The sequence below is a fragment of the Halictus rubicundus genome, chromosome 13 (genome assembly GCF_050948215.1).
Source record: "Halictus rubicundus isolate RS-2024b chromosome 13, iyHalRubi1_principal, whole genome shotgun sequence".
NCBI classification, from domain to species: domain Eukaryota; kingdom Metazoa; phylum Arthropoda; class Insecta; order Hymenoptera; family Halictidae; genus Halictus; species Halictus rubicundus.
In genome coordinates this window covers 7,786,371-7,810,014 of record NC_135161.1, presented here as the reverse complement: position 1 = coordinate 7,810,014, position 23,644 = coordinate 7,786,371, and the positions used below count along the sequence as shown (strand labels likewise).

Genomic DNA, 23,644 nt, shown 5'->3' with positions numbered 1-23,644 from the left:
TTTCCCAACGTTTTCCAAAGTTTTTATGGGTTCGAGGAGCTCTCCTTGGGAGTACTAGGGTTAAGCTATCACGCTACGAAATAATATTTCGTAATATTATTGGCTCTAAGATATATTAAGATATATGAATATATTATTTGGTTCAAAGAACGTCACGAGAAATTACGTTTTTCGCGTAACCCGATGCGCGTGCGCCTTAGGTTTCCCCCGGAAACGATATCGATCGAATAATCACGGATACTCGGATCTCCGGAGATCCATGCTCGCGGAAGATCGAGGAGCTCGTCCCCCGAATACGACGCGATGAAATATTCATGTTCGCGACGCTGTTTGCCGGCGAATGCTGCTACCCGCTCGGGGGCCGTCGAATTACGGTTCTAATTAAACGCGCTTCGACCCGGGCCGCACTCTGCGCGACGGCCAATTTAAATCCGACACGGTGCTCGCGTGTCTCGCGCCATCCCCGAGGCTCGCTTAAATCGCGCTCCCTTTATTATTTCGAATTATTTCGCACGCGAGCCTCCGGAACTGCTTCGGTTCTTAATTACTCCGGGTCACGGGAGCGTTCGAGCGCGTTGCAGTCTTTCGAAATATTTGCTCGCTTCCGGAAGCGCTTCTCCCCGGATCCATCGGGCCCGGTACAGATTACCGGTCCGATGAAACATAAATTACATAGTTTCAATCGCGGCGTTCATCAATTTTTCTTTTAACCCCTTCCCCGACAACATCGTGTCAGACTCGTGACGAAGATTCTGAACAGAGCGTAACAAATATGTGTGTTATTAATTTTCTTTAAACCGAAATGAAATTCTATTTTGTTGTAGTTGGTACACAGGGTGTTCACGCTATGACTAGCCAGCGTTTTTTTTCTCTTTGTAAATAGTAAATATCAGAAAAAATGAAAGAGGAAAAAGTAGTACTGAAGACGGCTCGAGGCTTCGGAGTGATAGGGTTAATCAGGATTTTACAGGATCGTAAAGAGATTGTTTTTATACTTTTTTTTTGACTCGTTAAAATGATTAAAAGAGGGAACATACATTTTCGTTTAACTTCCGTTCCCCACCGTTGACGTGGACAATTTTTATTTTGCATGAAGATCCGCAGGCTAGTGATAGCGCGCGATCTCATTAGCTCGGCCGTAGGAATATAGAGAGTAAAATATTCTGCCTGGGTATACAGTGTTTACACTATACAGGGTGTTTCGTAAATGGTGGACAAAATTGTAGGAATATATTCTTAACCCTTTACACTCCGGAATTTTGTAAACTCCCGTAAAATGTCGAGTCACGCTCGACAAACGAGTGCAAAGGGTTCATGCTTAGAGAAGACAAAAAAGTTATATTAACATAGGTCCGGGAATGATTAATTATTAAACTTTTTGTGCCACAATTCTTGTCACATCGTCGTAGAGGAAATGTTCAATATGTCCTGTCTTAATACAAGCCTCAGCTCGTCTCATTGAGCTCCGAACACGCTCCCAATTAAATTATAAATTGTAAGCAAGAATAATATATCTCGATAACGTAGACATAGACCAGCGATTACATAAAAAACATTGTTGATGACTTTAAACAGCCTTTAACACTGGGTTTACGGAGCACTAAAACATTTTGTTTTGTGATTTTACATTATTTTATAAAAATAAGAAGAATGTGTCTATGCAAGTTTTTAGCCATTTTTTATATAATATATACCTAAAGAAATAAATTTGCTGAGAACAGTGTTCACTCTGTATATGTTAATACAGAGCAGCTTAGCTTAGCAGATCAAAGTCCCAGAAACTTAGTTTAAAAGTCCCAGAAGTCTGGCCGATATATGGGCCTGGCTAGACCCGTGTTTTGGACATATATCGAGTAAAGACTGTACCTCCACGTAGATGGATCTTCACAATCTCAATAATCGTAAATTACACATATTAAAATTCGTCATTTTGTACCCTAAACTTAGTGTTAAGACGATGTGACGAAAATTGTGACACAAAAACTTTAATAACTCAGAAACTAATCTTTTCCGGACCTAAATTGATATCACTTTTCCTTCTTCTCCAAGCATCAGAAATCTATTTCTAAAGTTTTGCCCACCATTTTTCGAAACACCCTGTCCCAAATGCCTAGCCGATAAAAGTCCCAGAACTGTCCCCACTTCCACGGGGTATACCCCGCGAGTGGCCATGAACCGAGGCCTCTAAAGCTTCGCTGTCCTTCTCTACCTTCACCATGAATCAAAATAGTATCTCCTAGCCGATATAAGTCCCTGGCTAGACCCGTATTTTGGACATAAATCGAGTGAACACTGTACTTTAACCGGGAATATGACTTCTAGCGATTAAATTAAATGAACAGCTTACTACTAGAAAGACTGCCGCGCCAATTAGTACCTCCAAAAATATTCTAAACATTATCAATTATAGCCCACTGTTCTAGAACTATCATAGTCCGCCGATTAGCTCCGAGGATCGTGTGCCGTCGCAACTACGTCCACACGATTCCGAAGCGTCGAATAAAAAGCAGATTGCAAGGGGTTCAGCTTCGTTCTGCTTGGAGCGTCTTCAGGGCCGATAGAGGGCAGTTTCAGCCTGATTGTTTTCTCTGCCTAGGAACGAGCGCCATGCGAGTATCGGTAACGATTGGACTTACAAATTCGTCTCGACTCTCCGTCCTGTCGGCAGAAGAGCGTGGTTGCCCGCCGGAGCAGGTGCGCGGATGGTTGCGGCGTGTTCTTCGTGGTCAAAACCTTCGCAACGAGAGAGAATAGCGTTGGAGGCTTCTGAGGCGCGGTGTCGTGCGCCCGGATCGGCTTCGAGGCGGGGTTTTCCGGGACCGGGGAACGAGAAAACCCTTCGACGCGTGTGCGTCGCGTTCGCGGTTGGAACCGGCGTGTACGTGTAACGAGCTAGATACGTTGGTCTACGAGGCTTCTGGAGGGGGAGGTTATGGGGGGAGGAATAGTCTTCGAGGACGGGGGCTAGTAGCGTGCTATGGTTTCGCCGTGGCGTACCTTCCGAAGCGAAGATCGAACCGGAGGAGAAAGAACGCGAGAGGTTTCACAGAGGCGGTACAGAGAACGGAGTACAAGGGTGGACAGGGGTTGAAGAACGCGAGGAGATTCTTTTCTACGAACGACGCAACGGCGCGCGTCTACTATGCCGAAGAGGATGGGCCAGCGTGTCAGAGGCCCCGCGAACACGCGAACATCCGAGGCTCGTTCACGGTGTCACCGTTGTTCGCAGGCACGCGGTTCGTGTGGATGTCGACGCGGACGCGCCCCCTGATACCACGCATAATGCTCACTGCTCGGTCCCGGCCTCCTCCTTACGGCAACCAAAACAAACCAACGTTAGAACACCGCCGCACGGTCGAACCAAACGGTCTGACAGCGTTCAAAAATCGATTTTTAGATTCTATATATTAGAAAGACGATGTTACTCGAGAAAGGAATGAATTGTATCGTAATGTGGCGAACTACAGTGAATTCTCGTTAAGAGTCAGTTGCGACGTTCTGGTGACTGACTCTTAGACGAAATCTAAGAGTCATGTCCGTCTACAAGTCATAGAAGCTTATGACTACTAAGCGATAGTGACAAGAAGACTGAGAAAATTGCGCGTAGCTCCAGAGACGGCTCTCCCCTCACCGCCGCACAGTGAGCAATTTGGACGAAATCGGATTCAAAATCAAGGAACTTTCGATAGGAATGAGGTAGAGCGATGAAATTTTTTTTAAATGAAAGCTGAAACTTAGTAGAATATGGGAAAAATAGAGAGATTGTGGTCCGAACGTTTTTTAACCTCGAGAAAATTCGTTAAACGCGCACAAATCCAAGAAAATGTTAGTTTTTTCAATACCACGCCCGGAAAAAAATTTTTTCTAACATGCTATACATCATTTCCCATAGATTTTTTCACGCTGATTTCAAATCTGGTCTCAAAATTTGTCTACGACCTCAGGATTTTGCAAAAAATAGATTTTTGTGACGAAAAACTAATGAAGTCATTTTTTCGTGAAAATGATTTTATAACACTCTAGTTTGAAGGTATATTGTATTTTCATATATAAAAAATTAAATTTGTGCGCGTTTAACGAATTTTCTCGAGGTTAAAAAACGTTCGGACCACAATCTCTCTATTCAATAAAAGTAATAATAATGACGTATTTGAACGTTTTGAGTTACTTACGGAACATGAAGCGCTTCACATCTCGTCACCACTTGACGTATCGCTGTTATTGCTACTGGCACTTTCTGCAAACTGTCTGTGGTTGTAATGTAGTATAAACTAGATATCTATTGTCCATAATTATATTTTCATTTACAGAGGAAGTAAGGTAAGTATTTAATCTTTTTAACTTACGCATTTTCTTCGACGAAGTTTCTACATTCTGCTGCTATTTTCTTTCTTCGGTAAAACTTTAATCGATCTTTTAGTAATATGATAGAAATTTTCGGGTCGGTTAAGTGCATTGCGCGATTAAAAACATCTAAGATTCTATTTTTTCGACTGTTTTGTCGTGAGTGAAGTATCATGTTTTTTCTGTACAGTTTATGCCACGATTCATTTGCATCTTCTGAATAATAAGCTATTGGCAATAGAAACCGTTTTGCTATTTCGCAACCATGCTTTAATAACTTATGCAAGGTAGGACTCATTCGAGCGCACGGAAATAATGTATAATGAAAACAATATGTCTCCCAACAGAATTCTTCGAGCTCTTTTATTTTTAAGGGTTGCTTGCATTTGAAGACTGATAATATTGTAGCAATATTTTTTATAAATTGCACGTCGATCTCCAAAGCTTCTGCAAATATTGTCGGATTTTCGAAAATATAATTATGGACAATAGATATCTAGTTTATACTACATTACAACCACAGACAGTTTGCAGAAAGTGCCAGTAGCAATAACAGCGATACGTCAAGTGGTGACGAGATGTGAAGCGCTTCATGTTCCTTAAGTAACTCAAAACGTTCAAATACGTCATTATTATTACTTTTATTGAATTTTATATATGAAAATACAATATACCTTCAAACTAGAGTGTTATAAAATCATTTTCACGAAAAAATGACTTCATTAGTTTTTCGTCACAAAAATCTATTTTTTGCAAAATCCTGAGGTCGTAGACAAATTTTGAGACCAGATTTGAAATCAGCGTGAAAAAATCTATGGGAAATGATGTATAGCATGTTAGAAAAAATTTTTTTCCGGGCGTGATATTGAAAAAACTAACATTTTCTTGAATTTGTGCGCGTTTAACGAATTTTCTCGAGGTTAAAAAACGTTCGGACCACAATCTCTCTATTTTTCCCATATTCTACTAAGTTTCAGCTTTCATTTAAAAAAAATTTCATCGCTCTACCTCATTCCTATCGAAAGTTCCTTGATTTTGAATCCGATTTCGTCCAAATTGCCCACTGTGCGCCGTGGCGTGGGTAGTTCCACTGACTCCAAATTGTAAGGTCGGCACTGACTCGTAATGAGAATTCACGGAATTATAGCAAAGTGAAGTCGAGAGAAAATCACAGCACCAAGAGGCCCTACGATTCCGTAACTTTAATTCTGGGTTCTGAGAAATCTTACTTTGGGAGAGCTTAAATTAGTTGCGAAATTTATAACTTTCCTAATAATTCTGTTTAACACTGAACCTACCAAGCACAAAACGTGTAAAAGTGAAACGTTTCATGGGAGGGAGAAGGTTGAATTTACTTAAACTTTGTACGATTTTCATTATAATATGTGCTTAACAAGTGCCAAAAATCAATCCCAGAGAATCTCACAAAATCAGTGTAATTTAGTGTAATTAATTAATCAGTGTAATCAGTTTAATTTAATTAATGAAACCGAAACTAGAAACTTAAAATGTATTACAGGGGATGCTGTCTTAACCCTTTTGAATTCTAAAGATCCTAATGAAATTCGGTTTGTCTGGTTGTGTCACAAAAAAAAATGAATTTCTAAACCTAGTAAAACACACTGTCAGTCATTATGTGACTGATGTGGCAGTCAATGTGTTAAATAGAGAAGTCAATTCAGTAATTTCCTATGAAAACGTTTTTATAATTTCAATAATTGTGGAGTAGAAAACCGGCCATTTTGACCGTGCTAAGTTTAGTGTTGATTATAATATGTGCTTAAATAGAGAAGTCAATTCAGTAATTTCCTGTGAAAACGTTTTTATAATTTCAATAATTGTGGAACAGAAAACCGGTAATTTTGGTAAGTTTAGTGTTAAGGCGAACGAGTTGACTTGACAAAAGCTTCTTCAAGACTTTTCAAGAGTTGCAACCGTTGAATGCAATTAACACCGTACGAAAGAACACCTTTGTCTCTCAGAAACGAAAAGAACTGAGTCCTCCATTGTATTATTTTTAAAGAATATCACAGTTGAAATAACCTCTGGCTGTCTCAATCGCAAAGAAACCGAACACAATCGTGCAAAAATATACAGATTTTTGATCGCTGTCAGTATCAAGTCGTTTCGTCCCACTGTGCGCCGCTGCAAGTTCTCGCAGCGGCTTTGCTCGTGTTGCGTTCGTCAGGGACGAGGATTCTTCCGACGGCCGACGGACAACTTTTCTGCTAACCGGTGCAGACAACGACTCTTTCGCGGACCACCTTACAGTGGATCGTTTCCATAAATTAGATGAAATTAGGCCGGAAATGTGTCACGAAGCAAGTTCAAATCGGGTCTACCCGAAAATTTCTATCGACATACACCGAATAGGACATACAGTGAATTCTCGTTACGAGTCAGTTGCGCCGTTCTGGTGACTGACTCTTAGACGAAATCTGAGAAATCATTTGAAAGAGGCACACTGGAAACCTAAGAGTCATATCCGTCTACAAGTCATAAAAGCCTATGACTACTAAGCGATAGTGACAAGAAGATTGAGAAAATGTCTTTCTCCGATACAATGTTGCGCGAGCTTTGGCCCCTCACCGCGGTGGTGTGGGTAGTTCCACTGACTCCAAATTGTAAGGTTGCCACTGACTCGTAATGAGAATTCACTGTAGACGTACGCGTTTAAATATCTTTTCAGTTTAGTCAATGTTACAGGGGTTGCAAACGCTACTCCTCGTCCCGACCGACTGTCCACGCGAATTTCCCAGGGATCGAGTCGAGGAATATTTTATATTATATTCAGAACGTGAGAGATTCTTAACGAACGTCCGGATGCTCTATAAATAATTTTGTGGAACTAATGTAAAACTAATCCACCGCTCATTGCAACAATTCGACGAATTCAATCTTAACAATTCTTCTAATAAATGTCCTAAAATGTTTCTCCGGAACTTGTACTGCACAGATTCGCGTGCCACGGGAACACTGCTCAAAGAAGCTCCCGAGGGAGCTGTTCCTGTCCACAAGAACTCCACAAAGAGGCGGACACGCTCTTAACACGTTCGCTACCACTACTTGTTTATTGTCTGCCCCACATCTGTGAAATATTAAAAGAATTTAACAAAGAAAACCAAGAAGCACACAATGTCCCACAATCTTAACACTTTGAACGCCCAACTAGAGACCCCAAAAGTTCCATAAAATCAACGTAAGTTATTTAATGAAATAAAAATTGCAAAAAATTAAATGTATGATACTGAGTAATCCTCCAACTTTCTTGCGTGTTACTGATCCTAATCAAGTTTAGTGAATATATCAACGTAAAAATTCATTTTAAAACCTGCACAAATAATTCCGACACCCAAATATGGGTGACGCAGCGACGGACGTGTTACACTAGAGCGTGTACAAAAATGTGCCTAGTTTCGCGTAAACTACGAACTCATGACCGCCAGGCATGTGTGACGGTGGTAGCGAACATGTTGAACTTTTTTGCAAACCGAGTGACAAATTCGATCCCTGGCAATTCGTTACACGCGAGCCCGTTTGTACGAGTCCCAGTGGTTTGTGGTCCCGTGCACGACGACGCAACACGAGCGGAATGCGTAGGGTAGGCGCGAAAGGGTAGGCCGACGAGCGAGAGCTAACTCTTTTAGGTTTCCTCGGGCGAGAACCTTTCGGCGCCCGTGTATCTCGACCGGGAGCGATGCGATGCGACTCGACTCGACTCGGGCTCAACTCGGGCTCGGCTCGATTCGACGATCCGTTCGCGCGGACTCACGCTAGACGACTGCACGCGATACGATTACGCGGCCAGAGCCACCCTCTGCCACCCGTTCGGTTGTACCTCCCACTACCACCAGACGACCGGGCTGGGAAACGTCCTTTCTTGCCGAACCTCTGCCGTGTCCTCGCCACGCCGAGCTACTTTTACCGCGGTTCTTGCCACGCCATCCCACACCCCCATACCCCGGTGCACCATATAACTCGCTGGCCAAGGGTGCGCGACATCCTTCGATACGAGGAAGGGGCGTTTCACGACGCCAGGACCATCCGCGGGTCCTCCACCTGGAGAATCCTGGGATCACCGGCAATCGATCCGAAACCGTGTCGAGCGGACGAATCCTCCGACACGTTTCTAGGTCGCGCGTGGGACCGATACCCTACGACCCGAGGTGTGCGAGAACCCGGAAATCAGGTGCATATCTGAAATGGGTACCCGACTGTTAGGGCGGGTCGAGACGAATCGGGTTTCTTCAAAAATTTCGGGAATCCCGATACAGTGATTTCTCTATACAGGGTGGCCCACATAACTCTGAACAGCTCAATATCTCGAAAACTATGCCATCGATTTTAAAGTTCTTAGTCTTAAATTGCATGGAACTGAAGAGCCTTTCTGACTACATAAACGTGAAGAGGCCTCCCTTCCCCTTTAACGGGGGAGGGGAGGTATCTTTGTAATTTTAAATGGAACCCCCTATAAAATGTTACATATTTAGATTCTACAGGAAAAAACAAGTCAATTTTGTCTGAAACATTTTTTTGTCAGATACTTCCATGATGAGATATAACAGTTTGAAGTTTCGAGTTGTAGGTACTTGAAGCGCTCGGAAATAGCGTTGTGGAATTATACGCGCTTGAGTCCTTTGCTTATTCGTGAAGAAATAAAATGTACTTTAAATTAAATGTTCAAAATGTCCACCACGGGCTTGTAAACATTTATTTACTCGAAACATCAAAGTTGTTCTAACATTTTTCAACATTTCGGTAGTCACTGAAGCGCAAGCGTCACGTATTCTTTGTTTCACATCCTCTTTTGTCGTCGGTGGTTCAAACATAACTTTGTCCTTTACATATCCCCATAAGAAAAAATCTAATGGTGTTAGATCGTGGGATCGAGGAGGCTATTGACGAGGTCCCCCACGACCTATCCATTTGTTCCCAAATTTTTCGTTCAAAAATTGCCTGGTGATGATTGCAAAATGTGGAGGAGCGCCGTCTTGTTGGAACCACATTTCTCTTCTAACGTGCAGTGGCACATCTTCCAAAAGCGCAGGCAAATGATTTTTTAAGAAATCACAGTAACTTGCAGATGTTACAGTTTCTTGAAAACAATAAGGTCCAATCACAAAATCTCCTATTAGGCCACACCAAACATTTAAAGACCATCGATGTTGAAAGGGAACACATCGCATCCAATTTGGGTTTTCCACGGCCTAATAATGCAGATTATGTCTATTTACATGCCCTGAATTCATAAAAGTGGTCTCATCGGAAAAAAGTATTTTGCACAAAAAGTCGTTTTCCACAACACCCTGCAGCCACTCACAAAATCTTACGCGGTGATCGTAATCTGCTATCGAAAGCTCTTGTGATAAAACCATGTGATATGGATGATACTTTTGCCGTTTCAAAATTCGTTGAATTGATGAACGACTAACATGTGATGTTTGTGCAAGTGTACGTTGACTAATATGAGGATTTAATGTAATTGCAGTAAGAATACTGGCACTATTATGTTCATTAGTGACAGCTTTAGGTTTATTGCGAGTTTTTTTTTACACAATTCACCGTGCTCGCGAAGCCGCTTTTCTAAATTATGAAATGTTGCATGACATTTTTTGATCCCATAACGTTCAAAAAACATCACTGCTGCACATTATAACATATTCATGTTAATAACATATTCACTTCTGTGTCAAAAGTAGCCATAATCACAATCTTACTGCTTGAATAACAGCTCTAAACTGAAAACGTTTTCATAGATAAGTGAGTCAAACTCAAGAATTGTAAATATTATTGTTTGTGTTTCTTCATGAATAAGCAAAGGACTCAAGCGCGTATAATTCCATAACGCTATTTCCGAGCGCTTCAAGTACCTACAACACGAAACTTCAAACTGTTATATCTCATCATGGAAGTATCTGACAAAAAAATGTTTCCGACAAAATTGACTTGTTTTTTCCGGTAGAATCTAAATATGTAACATTTTATAGGGGGTTCCATTTAAAATTACAAAGGTACCTCCCCTCCCCCGTTAAAGGGGAAGGGAGGCCACTTCACGTTTATGTAGTCAGAAAGGCCCTTCAGTTCCATGCAATTTAAGACTAAGAACTTTAAAATCGATGGCATAGGTTTCGAGATATCGAGCTGTTCAGAGTTATGTGGGCCACCCTGTATATGTCGCCAAGGCCTTTTTCTGCCCCCCTGGGAGGGGAACGGTGGCCTCCCTGAGCTAATTGGGACTATGACTACCCATGGTAACTAAGACCCAATCCCGGGGGTAAAGAAGCTGCCCCATGTGATCGTACTCTGGTAGGACCCCGCTCGGGCCACCCTCGCGGATGTCGCCAAGGCCTGGATGATAAAGGTCGCGGCATTATCCCCACTTCCCTTGATGCCGAGGAGTGCAAACATAACACCGCTTGGGTATGTCTTCTTCACGACCCGTGTCGTTGACATACAGTGTGTCCCACGAGCTCTGTCCACTTGAATATCTTGGTCATTTCAAACAATACGAGAAAATGTTATTTACAGAAGTTACAGGGTTTAAGACACTACATAATATGGTATAAATGATATTCTTGCAAGTGGAGGCGTAGAGTCGAATTTTTTATGCTCGACTTCGATAGATTGGCGTATTCTGAGTAGAAAACTACTGAAGTGTATTTGTCCTAAAACTTACCGTTGTATTTGACTGTTTTCATTCTATTAGTTTCATTACGCATTCAAGGTTATGCTCGCTAGGTCAAATGTAAACATTGGTAGGCTTTCGACGTCTCTCAGTGTCAGTCAGTTTCTCAGTTAGTGAACATAAGATAGTCAATATGAAATTTTCATTCGAAGAACAATTACAGACGCTTCTAATTTATGAAGTAAGAGAAACGCAATTGTGGCACGGTACGGTGAAAGATATCCAAACCGCGTATGCCCTTCGCACAAGATTTTTGAAAGATTGTGTAAACAATTAAATTCGTATCAAACAATTAAACAATTCGTATTAAACAATTAAATTCATTAAGTTCGTAAGATGAATCGTGAAAAGCCTGTATGTAGTGATGAAGATAATGAAATTAATGTTGTTGCGACATCATAATCCTCATATCAGTGTACATCAGATTCAGCGCGAATCTGAAGTCAACAAAAGTAGTGCGTCACGAATTCTCACTGGTCACAAATATTATCCATGTCACATTACCCTTCACCAGAAATTACACGACATGGATTATGCAAATCGTGTTAGATTTTGTGGATGGGCTCGAGAGCAGCTACAAATCAATCCACTTTTTTTCTCTTTAATACTATTCACCGATGAGGCTACCTTTCCCAGCACTGAGCGTGTTAATTAACACTTTTATCGGTCAAAAATATGATACGTTCTAAAGAAATTCATTGCCAAATTGATTAGAAAACGTGCCATTGAGCGTTCGTCAGACAATGCGGTATCAGCACGATGGATGTCCAACACACTACGCTCGAAGGGTGAGAAGTACACTAAATGAAATATTCCCAAATCGATGGATAGGACGCGGTGACACTATTTGCTGGCCAGTACGAAGTCCAAATTTAACACCCCTAGATTTTTTCTTGTGGGGAACATTGAAAAATATTGTGTATCGAGATGCACCAACAACTCCGGAAGATACGAAGCAACTAATTACCGCGGCGTGTGCTGCAATAGACGCTCCAACAATAAGACGTGTTAGAGACGCAACAGTTCAAAGACCAAAACGTTGCATCGCTGCAAATGGCCGACATTTCGAACATTCTTCATGAAAACAGTCAAATATCTCACGAACGGTAAGTTTTAGGACAAATACACTTCAGTACTTTTATACTCAGAATACGCCGATCTATCGAAATCGAGCATAAACAAATGGACATTCCATTTAAAAAAACAAAGGTGACCTCTATATCTTCTCTACGCCTCCACTTACAAGAATGTCATTTGTACCATATTATGTGGTTTCTACCACATTGTGGTTTATACCATATTATGTGGTAGAGAAACTGGCAATTCTTACGAATCTAGAACGAATCAGGAGCGATACTTCATGGCACATAATTTCAGTCATTCAGCGGCACTTCATGGATATTGCGCCAGGAAGTCCACATCGTGTTCACCGAAGGTATCGGGAATCGTTTGGTCCGAAGACAGGAATCGACGAGCGAATTAGGTTCGTTGATTCGGGAGAGCTACGGGCCCGGTCGATTTGATAATACCGGAGAGGAAATTTCCTCTCTGATAACGCGTTTGGAAATCAAGTTTTCGAGGGGCCTCCACGCGCCGAGCCGAGTTCAAGGTATTCGTCGGACCTGAAACCGGAGTTTTCCGATAATTGCGGCGCACTTGTCGTCGATTCGGAAAGAAGTGGCTCTCGTTGCCGCATCGGACGCCCTCGACATCTAGACACGCTTAATTTCGACCGATCCAGGGTCGATAGGGTGAGCCGAGCGACTACCTGCTGACGCGAACCGTCTCGTTTCCTCTCGATCGACCAATTCTTGCTTTCTGCCGCGTCGACGGAACTCTGTACCACTCGGAAATCCTTCAAACTCCTCTCTCTCTCTCTCTCGTCGAACTGGATTCAAATTACCGAACCCGTCGCGAATGCCTCTCCGGTGACCCTATCGAAAGATTGGAGAAAGAAGATAGATAGAAAGAGACGCGGAATTAGCTGGAATCGTGGGAGATCGATACGAAACCAGGGCCAAAAAGAACATTTCGAGCTGTAGCGTCGTTGTCTAAAAAACTGGTCGTCCGGGAAGAAAGGGAACATCCGTTGGCACAGGTTCCGAGCAGATTGGGATGCGGCTACGATCGAACGTGCTACGCTTTTTTCCTCTCCGGCGAGACCTTGATACTGTCGAACAATTTTCTGTCGTATCGGGGTCGTCCGCTCGATCCCGCGGCCACGGTGGATATCCTGGCGACAGGGAAACATCGTTAGCGAGGACCTCTCTCTCGTTGCCGCGATGATGGAAATCTCGTTTCGGGGGACGTTTATTATTCAGCGGGGATACCGAGAGGGCCATTAGATGCCTGGTGGTTTATCGGACAGCGGTCGCAGCACCCTTTTCAGCTACCACCGACAGCCGTGCAAGCCGATGGACAGCGCGTCGAAGAAGTGGCCCGTCCGTGTGCACGCAAACGCCGCTGTGTTCCAGGGGGATGTGATCGGGGCGGGGTGGTGCGGCAAATGCAAACAGCGCGCAGTGACATTGCCGCAGCCGGGAACTTGGTACCCGTGCGCCTCGTCCCACCAATAACGCGCCGGTAAAATCCTGGCCCCGAGGGAGCAGCGGCGCAAGCGCCAACCCTCTTGGCACCGAGCGGGGCCAACGAGATAACCGTTCGGACACTGACGCAGATTTATCAGCTCCTCGGTGTCGCTTCGGGCTCCATACACGATGCGGAGAACTTGCGGATGCACACGCAAGAGTATTGGCTCTCGCTCGCAGATTCCATTCCGCCTTGGCAGGTACTTGTTACTTGTCTTCGAGTTCTATCGGATTATTCTTACTCCAGTTCTCATTCCTGTTATTAATCCCCTGTCAAAGGGGATTGTATCCCTCTGTGAAAATAGTCAAGGGACTCCTTTTTTTAGAGATGATGCTGCTTCGTTTTGCTCCGCTCATTTTGCAGGTGCAAGATGATCGCGAGCTATAGTGCCGAGCTATAGCTCTGCTCGAGTCTTGGAGATGTTAATGAATTCCAGAGTGGGCGAGCTCTCGCCGAACTAATGAATAACGTTTGCACGAGCAGTCTCGCGGCGCAGATACTACAACGGGCTCTTGTTGCTGCTCGATTAATGCATTCCGGAAGACCGATAACTTTGCGGGCAATCGATAGCATCCGGCACTTCTTCGCGCGATAGAATGGACAATGCGCCCCGCGCGATAACGATCGATTTGCCCCTGGATCGTTGAACATGGAATTAACGTGATTGTTAGACTGCGGATCTTTTTGCGAAACGAACGTTGCATCGATTAACCCATTTTCATCGTAAGGAAATGTGAAAAGAAGGCCTTTATCACCAAACTTTTCTTTTTTTTTTTATTATGTTTAAGTACAAAAATGACTACGAGTAAAAGAACTTCATATTTCAGCGTTATAAGAAAAAATAAATTGAGGATAGCGACCAGGAAAATTGAGCGTATACATACGCTAATGATGCAAATGGGTTAACTGCGGCCAAAATATCTTTCTTCTTTCAACAACTCCAAAAGACGAAGACCAATATGTTCTTAACCAGTTAACCGTGTTTGACGAGTATACTCGTCATGAAGAACTGGCAATATTTTGTGTCATGACGAGTATACTCGTCAAAACAGCTATAATTCAAACAGCGGTTAATTTTTGCGACGCAACTTAGGTACACATTTTTCAAAGAGGTCGCAACAGCTAACTGGTTAAATTCTTTCAATTTTTCTACCGTCTTCAACTGTACCTACCGAAGTTTGCCACAAATGCGTAAAATCCGCAGTCTAGTGATCATTTAAAAGAAACTCGTTCTCGTAATCGTTAACCGGAAACCGAAAATCGGAAACCGGAAACCATCGAGAGACAAGGGCCGAGGCGAGCCAAAATATCCCTATGCGGCTCGCGTCCTTCGATCGAGTTAATCAACGGCCAGTCTTTTCGCGGCCGTGCGATCTAAAAATAGGAACGGTTACCGAACGATCGTCATGCATGATGCAACACGTGGCGTGTGCAAAATTAGGCGGGCACCGCTCGTATCGGAAGTTCGCGGATTAGAATATCTGACCTATCTCTCGGAAGAGCGGCCGGTACTGTTTCAGGCCGATCTCAGCGAGCCACTGGTCCGCTTCGGTGAGGTCCCCGTTGTTTTCGTTGGCAAGCATCAGAAGTTTGGCAAGGGACAGGACCATCGAAAGGGCCAGGAACACTCCCGAGAGTACGGTCGACCATCGTGCCATTTCCTGATTTCCGGTGCATCTTCAAAATCAAACGATCGTGTGAGGCTCGCGACATGCTGTCGCCGCGCTGTGTCGCCGGGGAACTAGTATAGTTATATAGTGACTTTTCTTTTGGCAGCCGCTCGAACGGTAAGCGATTCGAACTCGCTTTTGACCTGCGGTACTTTTTCCTGTCGTCTTTCTGTCTCTTATTGTTGCCACTTTCACGGCCGAAATACCCTCGGCCGCAGGCCGCCAACGAAAAAAGTAATCGATTCCGGACCGTTCCGGAACCGTCACCTTTCGTCACCTGGAACCGCTTCCGTTCGGCGCCGTGCCGTTTCCGCGAGAGTCACTATATTTCGTTCCACCGACGCACCATATAGTCGGCTGTTAACAGGTTATGTGGGTGCACGGATTGGAGGTTATGTCGCCGCGGTGTTTGTAAACAAGGCAGGTGTCCGTGAATGTAACTAGACGGTGGCTTACGTAAATAGGGCTTACCACATTTTCAATAGGGCTAATCGTCGACACGCCACACGATTGACAATGCTGCGCAGTTTTATGGAGGTAAGAACCGTGCGTGGTCGAACAGAATCGGGATAACTGTAGATGGAGTGACAGCTGGAGGACACTATGAGAGCATCATAGGGACTTCGCGCGCCGGTCGCATTCCATGGTCGGACTGCAGATCAATTTTCGGAGGAGCGTCGTCTTTACCACCCGTCGGTAAACCAGAGCGCAGACCTCGTCGGTAACGCGTCGATAACGTAGATCGGTTCCCGGATCGGTCGGTAAAAGTGTCGTCGGTAACCGAAAACAAAAGGAAAAGTTTGGTTGGTTTAAACGTTTTTCCCGATTCGGTGAACTCTCGAGTGGCTGTCTTCTGCTCGTCGACTCCGAGTCCAACGATAAATCACAAATTACCCGTGAACCGTTAACGGCGCGACTCGTATCGACTAGTTTGTGAATCGGGAGAAAAAGAGAGAGAAAGAGAACGCGAGCAAAATTCACGGTGCTCCAGGAACGAAGTAGTAAATTGGTCCCCGATAAATAATGGACGAGTCTCGGTGAGCCAGACCTGCTAAAGGAGGCTGCGTTAACGGTCCACGGAAGGGATCGTTGCCGGCGCACAGACGTCGTGTCCTCGACATTGTGATCGTTACCTTCGCATGTCGAATGCGACCGAGTTCCAGCTAGAAGAAGTAGTCTGCCGTCGTCGGTGTCTCTCCAATCCACTGTTTTCCGTGGAATAGGTCCGTTACGTTTCATTGGATTTCAAATCTGGTACTTTCCGGTTGGTAGGGGGAGGGGACACGTTAATCGCAGAATTTAAATGTTATGTGGAGCGTTCGCCAGAGGTAGGCGATCATGGGAATCCTGCCCTAGAAGCATTCTTTCCGTTGATTATCGGTCGATACGTTCATTGAATTCTCGTCGAGATATCTCGTCGGTGTCTGAAGTAGGTTCAAAATTCGAATAGGTTCTCGTCGGCCATCTGCAGTTGCACGCGGCAAGTACCATCGACTGCGTTTCGGTGCGTGCTGCCCCCGTTGGACTTCCGCTAACCTCGTTAACGCAACGTACCGAACCCGTCAATAGTATTCAATCACAGTCATAAATTATCTACCCTCCCCATAAATAGAGCAGATTGTGCTAAGTTGTGCGTGTTAGGGGATTCGCCGCGAAAAGGTTGCGATCTCCTATCGGAAAGCAATTACGTAACTTGTTTCGACGCGGGGACGCGTCTGATACGCGGCCTGGTCGTGACAACCTTTTGATAAGTGTACAACTTTGCGCGGCTCGTATGAGAAATCGCTATCGAACGGCCGTTTAATCAGCATATCCGATTACTCGGCCGTAAACACATTCGTTTCAGATACGACAGGTGGTTAATTGCAGGCGCCATTAGCAATTTTCGCGCGGACTCGTGTTTCAGGATAATTTGCGACAAATAGACGGACGATGTCATGCATTTATAGTACAGGCGGATGCAGGAGACGCGATAAAGCGGACGTCGCATCGACGACGAACAAATTGGGCTGGAATAATTCTGGTCGGGCGGCATCATCGGACCCTAACCTGCGCGTCATTTTGGCAAGGATAAACGAACGAGCGAACGAACGAGCCGTAAGAAAAACAAAAAAAAAAAAAATAGTAACGGTCTGCGGAAAAGTAGGAAAGCGATCGGGGCGCAACTAACGTTTATGTCTAGGAAATTATTCTCCGCCGTAGGTTTCCTCGTAGCCGAGGCCTTAATTTGCGGCAATAAACGAGCAGAACGACGGGGACCGAAGTGGCAGAAATGGATCGTGACTTCTTTGCCGATCGGTTCCGTACGTGATACATTCCCCGGTTAACAAGAAGCATCCAGGGAATCGTGTTGGTCGTATCGAATCGAGTCGAGTCGAGTCGAGTCAAGTCCGGTTTTACGACGGAGGTGTCAATCCCATTATGTCTGCCGGGTGATCCGTTCGGTTACCGGCGGCAAATCGAATCAACAGGTTCCGCGGTAAATAAAACCCCGGGGGAAAAAAAAACCCGGACGACTAGACGCGCACCGGAGCCTCTTTGCGCCGTACGATGACACCTTTTGCTCTTTATCGACAGGATGAGCCCATTAGTCTAAGTATATAGAGGATCCGTGTAAACATAGCGTTACCAGATGTCCGGGAACGAATTTTTCCTTTTTCGCGAACGGTGTCCCGGATCGTCTTTGCTTCCCGCGAGTATGGCGACCCTATGTAAACACCGTGTTCGCGCGGTACCGGCCGGACCAATCACCGCCAGACGGATGATCCAGATCTCGTTCTTTTTGGTTCTTCTTTTTCTAGGAACAAAAGCGGAAAGCGGCAGAAAAATCGGTGGCAGCTGTATTTCGCGATATATTACCGCCGGCGGCGATACCAAAAGGGTTAACGAACACAGGTGCACAGCGACGCCGAGACGTTTAAAAGGTCGTTAAACGGCGTCGTGGTCCGCTACCCGGCTACCCCGCTACCAAGCTGGATATTACCGCGAGCGAAGAAGTGACAGGACCCGATAGTAATTTAGAGAATGGCCGAGAGCAACGGCGCGCCGCGCCGCGGCCGGTGCGGTGCTGTCCTGGTTGCAAACGCGTTGCATTCGCCTTGTCCGGTCGCATACTTTACGAGTTCCCCTGTATGGTCACGAACACGGGACACTATACCGCACCGCTATACTTCGCCTTGACAGCGGCGAAATGTTTATTTAATACATGGAATATCCCGATTCTCGGCTCTCCGAGAGGTTTATACGGCCTGGCCCGCCCCGGCCCGGCCCGGCCCAGCCCGGCTCGATTCTCGGCTCTGCTCGGCTCGGCTCGGCCCCCGCGACTCCTTTCGTTTCTTTCGATGCTCTGCTCGTCGCTCGTACATCTTCGGAACCGCCTAAACATTTCTCCCGTCCAACGGAACTCTCCTGCCTATGAAATACGCGCGGGATACCTGTACATTGCAGAGAATGTACAGTGTGGGACAGTGGAGAGTGTAGAGGGGGAGAACGAGGGATGCTTACGCGCGCGCCGAAGAAATCTCAGCTAACAATTTGTCTGGATATCGCCGACTATTTCTACTCGCGTCGATGTCTTCTAACGATACGCGCTTCGTACGGGATTAAGCGGATTATTTTCCCACGCTGTCCAAGTCATTCTAACGCGTCTGTACTTCGTACAACGACGGAGTCGAAGTTACGTTTGTTGGATAGCTGGCTAAGGACTTGTCTCGATGCACATAGTAGATCAATATAGAACAGGTTCAGCAGTATAGACTAGAACAAATAAGATTCGTTAATCTTTTCCTTAGTTTATAACGTTTTCATTACGAAGAAAATACTATTTTTCACTACTAACCTCGGAGGTCCACGTGAATTTTTGCTTGAACAAAATAATCGTAGTCTACACTGGAGCCATAGTCGTACTTTTTCTAAGGATAATTCTTTTTTTTCCAGACGCTCCAGTGAGCCGCAATCGTGCACGCCAGCAGATCAGAATTTTTAAAATCCCTATAAGAAATCATTTACAAGATTATGTAAAAATTTTTTCTTGTATTTGAAGAGTTAAGATATATGTCGGAAAAATTACGGGCTTAACCAGTCAACTTTGGAATTTAATTTTAAAAATCCCTCACAGGCGCGGAATTGAAATCGAATAATGACGAGTATACACGTCGAACGCAGACCAAATGCCGCTATTATAAATTTTACGGAAAAAGTAAAGCAAAATGAGAAAGAATTACATTTTTATTCGTTAAGAAACTAACAATTCGTTAACATCAATCGCACCGCAATAGAGATTTGGTCCGACGTGTATACACGTCAAGCGCGTTTAACTGGTTCAGGGCCCGGTCCTCGTAGATTCGCGATAAGGTAGAGCGACTACATTACCGTCAAAAAATGGTTTTACGTGCCTCAAGTTTTATATAAGAATATTTTGTCACTGAAACCTTAAAGAATGTTTTCTCATTACTTTATCAGTTAGATAAAAATTCTAAAAATTTCCAATTCGAGGAAGTGTAATGTCCCCTTAATGCCAACAATTTCTATTTTGCAGAAAGATCCGCAGTCTAATTATGAGAATGGTCCGCCGGCCGAGTGGTGGAAGAAACTCGCAGGGTACCAGGGTGCCGGACCAATCGAGACCGTTTTCTGGTATTACGGAGGGTTAAGTGGATCCAGCGAGCAACGGACAGATGCGTTAGCCAAGACGAATGGACGAGTGGACCGGTCGTTCGGATCCGATCCGCTTTGTAATTTTTCGAGCGCAGTCCTTGGCGGTGAAACGAGGAGGGCGTAGCCGAAACGGATCGGCAGCTCGACGTCGAGACCAGTCGAGTCTGCGATCCCTTTCGATTGAGCGATCAAAAGCTCGGTATCGATTTTCGCGATTCCATTCGATCCGCTCGGAGTACTCGCGTGAAATACGAGCGAATCGGGCGGAAGTGGGCGCGGTACCGCGGCCTTCTTCGAGATGCGCTGGTTCCGATAGGACGCGACACCGCGATTATTAATATTCCTCTATCGATCGATCAACGTCTCGTTGGCTGGTGATTTCGCTACGCGCCGCGCGGGTATTGTAAATCATCGATAAGTTAATGGGACCGCGGCGAGCGTATCCTGTAGCGTCGCGTGACTCGGCAGCCTATTCGCGAGGAAATCGGGTCCCCGATGCGATGTATGAGCGTTTGCTTTAATAAGGACGGTCGAACGGTGCGTCTAGCGATCCACCGCGCCTCTGCGGTTTAATAGCGCCGGCCAACAAATTTCTCCATTTTGATTTTTGCGACCCGACGACCGCGCGAAACAATCCAAAGATGTGAACACGTGCGAAACCGACGATCGTAATACAGGATCCACGTTGAATGCCTGTAGATCAAACTCGGAAACAGTTTCAACTCGATTTCACGCGGCTAATGAATCTGAAACGCGCCGAGCCGGTGGGGATATTAATTAATCGACGCATAACGGTGCAGAGGTTGCCCGGGATAATGTTACAATAATCTACGGATCGACCGAAGTGGATCACCTTCGTGGGGCAGCGTCGGACGCGAACGTAAACGCGAACGCGAACGCGCCGTCAAATTATCCTGTTGTCGGATCGGTATCGGTTTCGCGTGGGGCTCCTTTGATCCTTCCGAGGCTTATCGAACCGTGTCCAAAGGAAATACGCCGGAAAATGCGGCCATTAAATCGGACACAAGCCGCGGCGATCGCGTTTGTACGTTTATACGCAATTACGGGGTTGAGGCGCGGGCAAGCTAACACGCGCGCCACTTAATAACTTAATCTGCCGGACGAATCGAGTCGGTTAGGTTCGCGTGTCGACCAACATAGTCTCTCTTTCTCTCTCTCTTTCTCTCTCTCTCTCTCGTTCGCTCTTCACTGGTGCAATTGAAAAGCGGCGAAAAGGGGGTCGATCGCGATTGATCGCGAACAAAAGCCGCGATACAGGCGAGAAAGCCGGTTCACGAGCCGTGTGCCAACACCAGCACCAACGCAGACGCAAACGCAAACGCAAACGCAAACGCAAACGGAACGGCCGTCTCTCGGTCTCGGAAAAATACGGGACATGCTCGTAAGATGCAGCGTTTATAGACGCGTATAATGAATCCATTCAAATTCAATTCGCTCGGAGGGTATTCCCGGCGTTGCACGTTGCACGATGCACGATGCACGATGCACGATGCACGCGCGAACCCGAGCCCGAGCCCGAGCCCGAGACCGTGCCCGAGCGCGAACGCCTCCCTCTCGTCATCATTTATTATTTCTTGCCCGTGAAAATTTATGACCCCCGTCGAGCCGGGACGAGAGCGGGCTCGCGGACACTTTGTTTCCCATAAATCATTCGCGGTGGAAGCCCGATTTAAATCGATTTAAGCGTCGCGCGCACGGTTCGCGAGAACCGAGAACAGAGAGAGAGAGAGAGAGAGAGAGCCGACGCGCCGCTACGGTTTTAGGGTATTCACCGTGTTGAATCGAAGGTCCTCGGGCAAGGACACCGGTGTGAAGCGTCGCCTTCTTTCGGTAAGGCTGCTCGTCCAGGACCAACCACGTTTCGTAACGACCCGGCGAACGAGGTCGTTGCTCGGCCGTTTCGTTGTTTTAAGGCCGTCGTTCGTGAAGCACATGCAAAAACATGCGGAATCGTTACACGTAGACGGTCACCTGGCCCGGTTGCTCCCGGTGGGGGCAGATCGGAATACCTGATCGACGGTTTTTACAGGAACGCGGCGAGAACGCGACGTGGAACGGCCAAACGCCGAACGATTACTCTGCTCTTCTCTGCCCCATGCTCGCGAGCCTAAAGGCGCGCTTACGAACCGACACCGACAGACTAACACTCGTCCGACCAACGCTATTGTTGTTCTTGCAGATTCTCAGCGAGCTTGGATCATCGGCTGATCTTCGGGGGCCCAAAACAATACCCGGAGAATCGAGCACGGGGCCGTGTCTCAGCCGGAGCAACCACGTGAAACGTGTAAGTGGGTTAACGTTAGAGTCCACAAACGAGATTCACGCTCGCACCTACGGGGTGACTCGTTTCGATCCGTCCCAGGATCCGTGGGACACCTTGATAGGTGGCTCTTCGCCAAGGATATCTTCGCGACGCATTGCTAATTATTTGAGAAAGGTATAAACTCTGTCGCACTCGAGCGGCTATGCTTTGACGTTGACCCCGCTCCGTCTCGTAGGACCAGTGATCGCGGACCGAAACGGGACACCCTGTACGTAGATTTTGCGGGTCGGGAGATTCTCGGACGGTCGATGCCGATGAACGATCCCCTCCGATCGGCGCGCGGTCGCGTCGGCGGGAGAAGGTTCGGGATGCACCTGCAACTGCAACCGCAGCAACAGCAACGTCGGAGCGAGATGCCCCGCTACACATTCGGCTCCTGTTGCCTCGGGCCGCTGCCACACTTTCGTGTGTAACAACCGGCTACACGGTTCTTTATTTTTTTCTCTTTTTCAGAGGCCGCTCTCGGGCATTAGGAGACCGGCAACTGGAGCGCCGAGAGCGATTTCGTCGAATCTAGGAAAGGTGTACGAGCCGGTGAGATCGGATCCACGACCGGCGTGAACCGTAGATGTCCCGAAGCGGTGGCGCGTCTCAGGATGAAAATCGTCGAGCGGTTCCATTAGAAATTACCCGGTCACCGTTCCGCGAGAAAGTTCTGGCAATCATTTCACCAGCGAGTCGATTAGCGCTGCGCGCTCATGGACTCGCGTGCTGCCCGCGAAATCTCTTTATTAATTAATCACGTATTGCGGGAAACGCAGCCGCGGAAGAAGCGGCTGGTTCGCGCGACCCCGTCGTTCCTACGTGAAATTGCCGGTTAGAATGTAAGTAGGCAAGGAGACTAATGTCGCTGTCGGTAACAAGAAAATTCCCCCGCGATCGTTCGATTAGAAAGTGCACCCGTTCGCATGTAAATCGACGAGCCGGTCGGGAGAACGTTCTACCATCGCCGGAACATTTGTACTATTAATCGTCTAACTTTCTCAATCAGGTTTCCCATCGAACAGGGGACCCTATTAGTTATACATCGGGGTGGCGTGCGTTCCCTGAAATGGAAAACCGTCTTTCCCCTCTTTTCTCGATCTCTCTGTTGGCTCCGCGGGTAACCAGGATCCCTGAAGAACGGAAGAAGTACGCGTCCCATGGATCCGGAGATCCTGTCGTTTGTCGAAGTGGTTCGCGTTCCGAAACGGAAAACCGTCTTTCCTACTTTTCCCGTTCGATCTCTCGTTGATGATCCCACGATTTGTAGGTTCCACGGAACCAGGATCGAAAGCAAGACGAGCAAAGCCGGCAAAGAGAGCAAAGGGAACAGGTGGACACACGGTGGTGGACGAGGAGGAGGAAACGGCCGAG

At 46.1% G+C, this 23,644-nt stretch overlaps 1 protein-coding gene and 1 long non-coding RNA gene across 5 annotated transcripts in view; both read right to left on the bottom strand.

The window, feature by feature from the left end:
* The window catches only part of LOC143360686 (apoptosis-resistant E3 ubiquitin protein ligase 1-like), a 31,066-nt gene extending 22,925 nt beyond the window's left edge, over nt 1–8,141 (bottom strand). Inside the window, exons 1-2 of one of the 4 annotated variants that reach the window (XM_076799762.1) lie at nt 7,984–8,141; nt 2,637–3,310 (exon numbers count right to left, since the gene is read on the bottom strand). The gene's annotated coding sequence lies outside the window, so the exon portion shown is untranslated. The remainder of the gene's footprint in view (nt 1–2,636; nt 3,311–7,983) is intronic. The other 3 variants (XM_076799765.1, XM_076799766.1, XM_076799763.1) reach the window with 3 other exon arrangements.
* A 6,731-nt stretch (nt 8,142–14,872) lies between these two features.
* Nucleotides 14,873–15,901, bottom strand: LOC143360709 (uncharacterized). The gene is made up of 3 exons (XR_013083320.1): nt 15,760–15,901; nt 15,105–15,295; nt 14,873–14,992 (listed from the first exon to the last, which is right to left on the bottom strand). It is a non-coding gene; the product is annotated as an uncharacterized LOC143360709 (long non-coding RNA).
* Between the last annotated feature and the right edge of the window lie 7,743 nt (nt 15,902–23,644).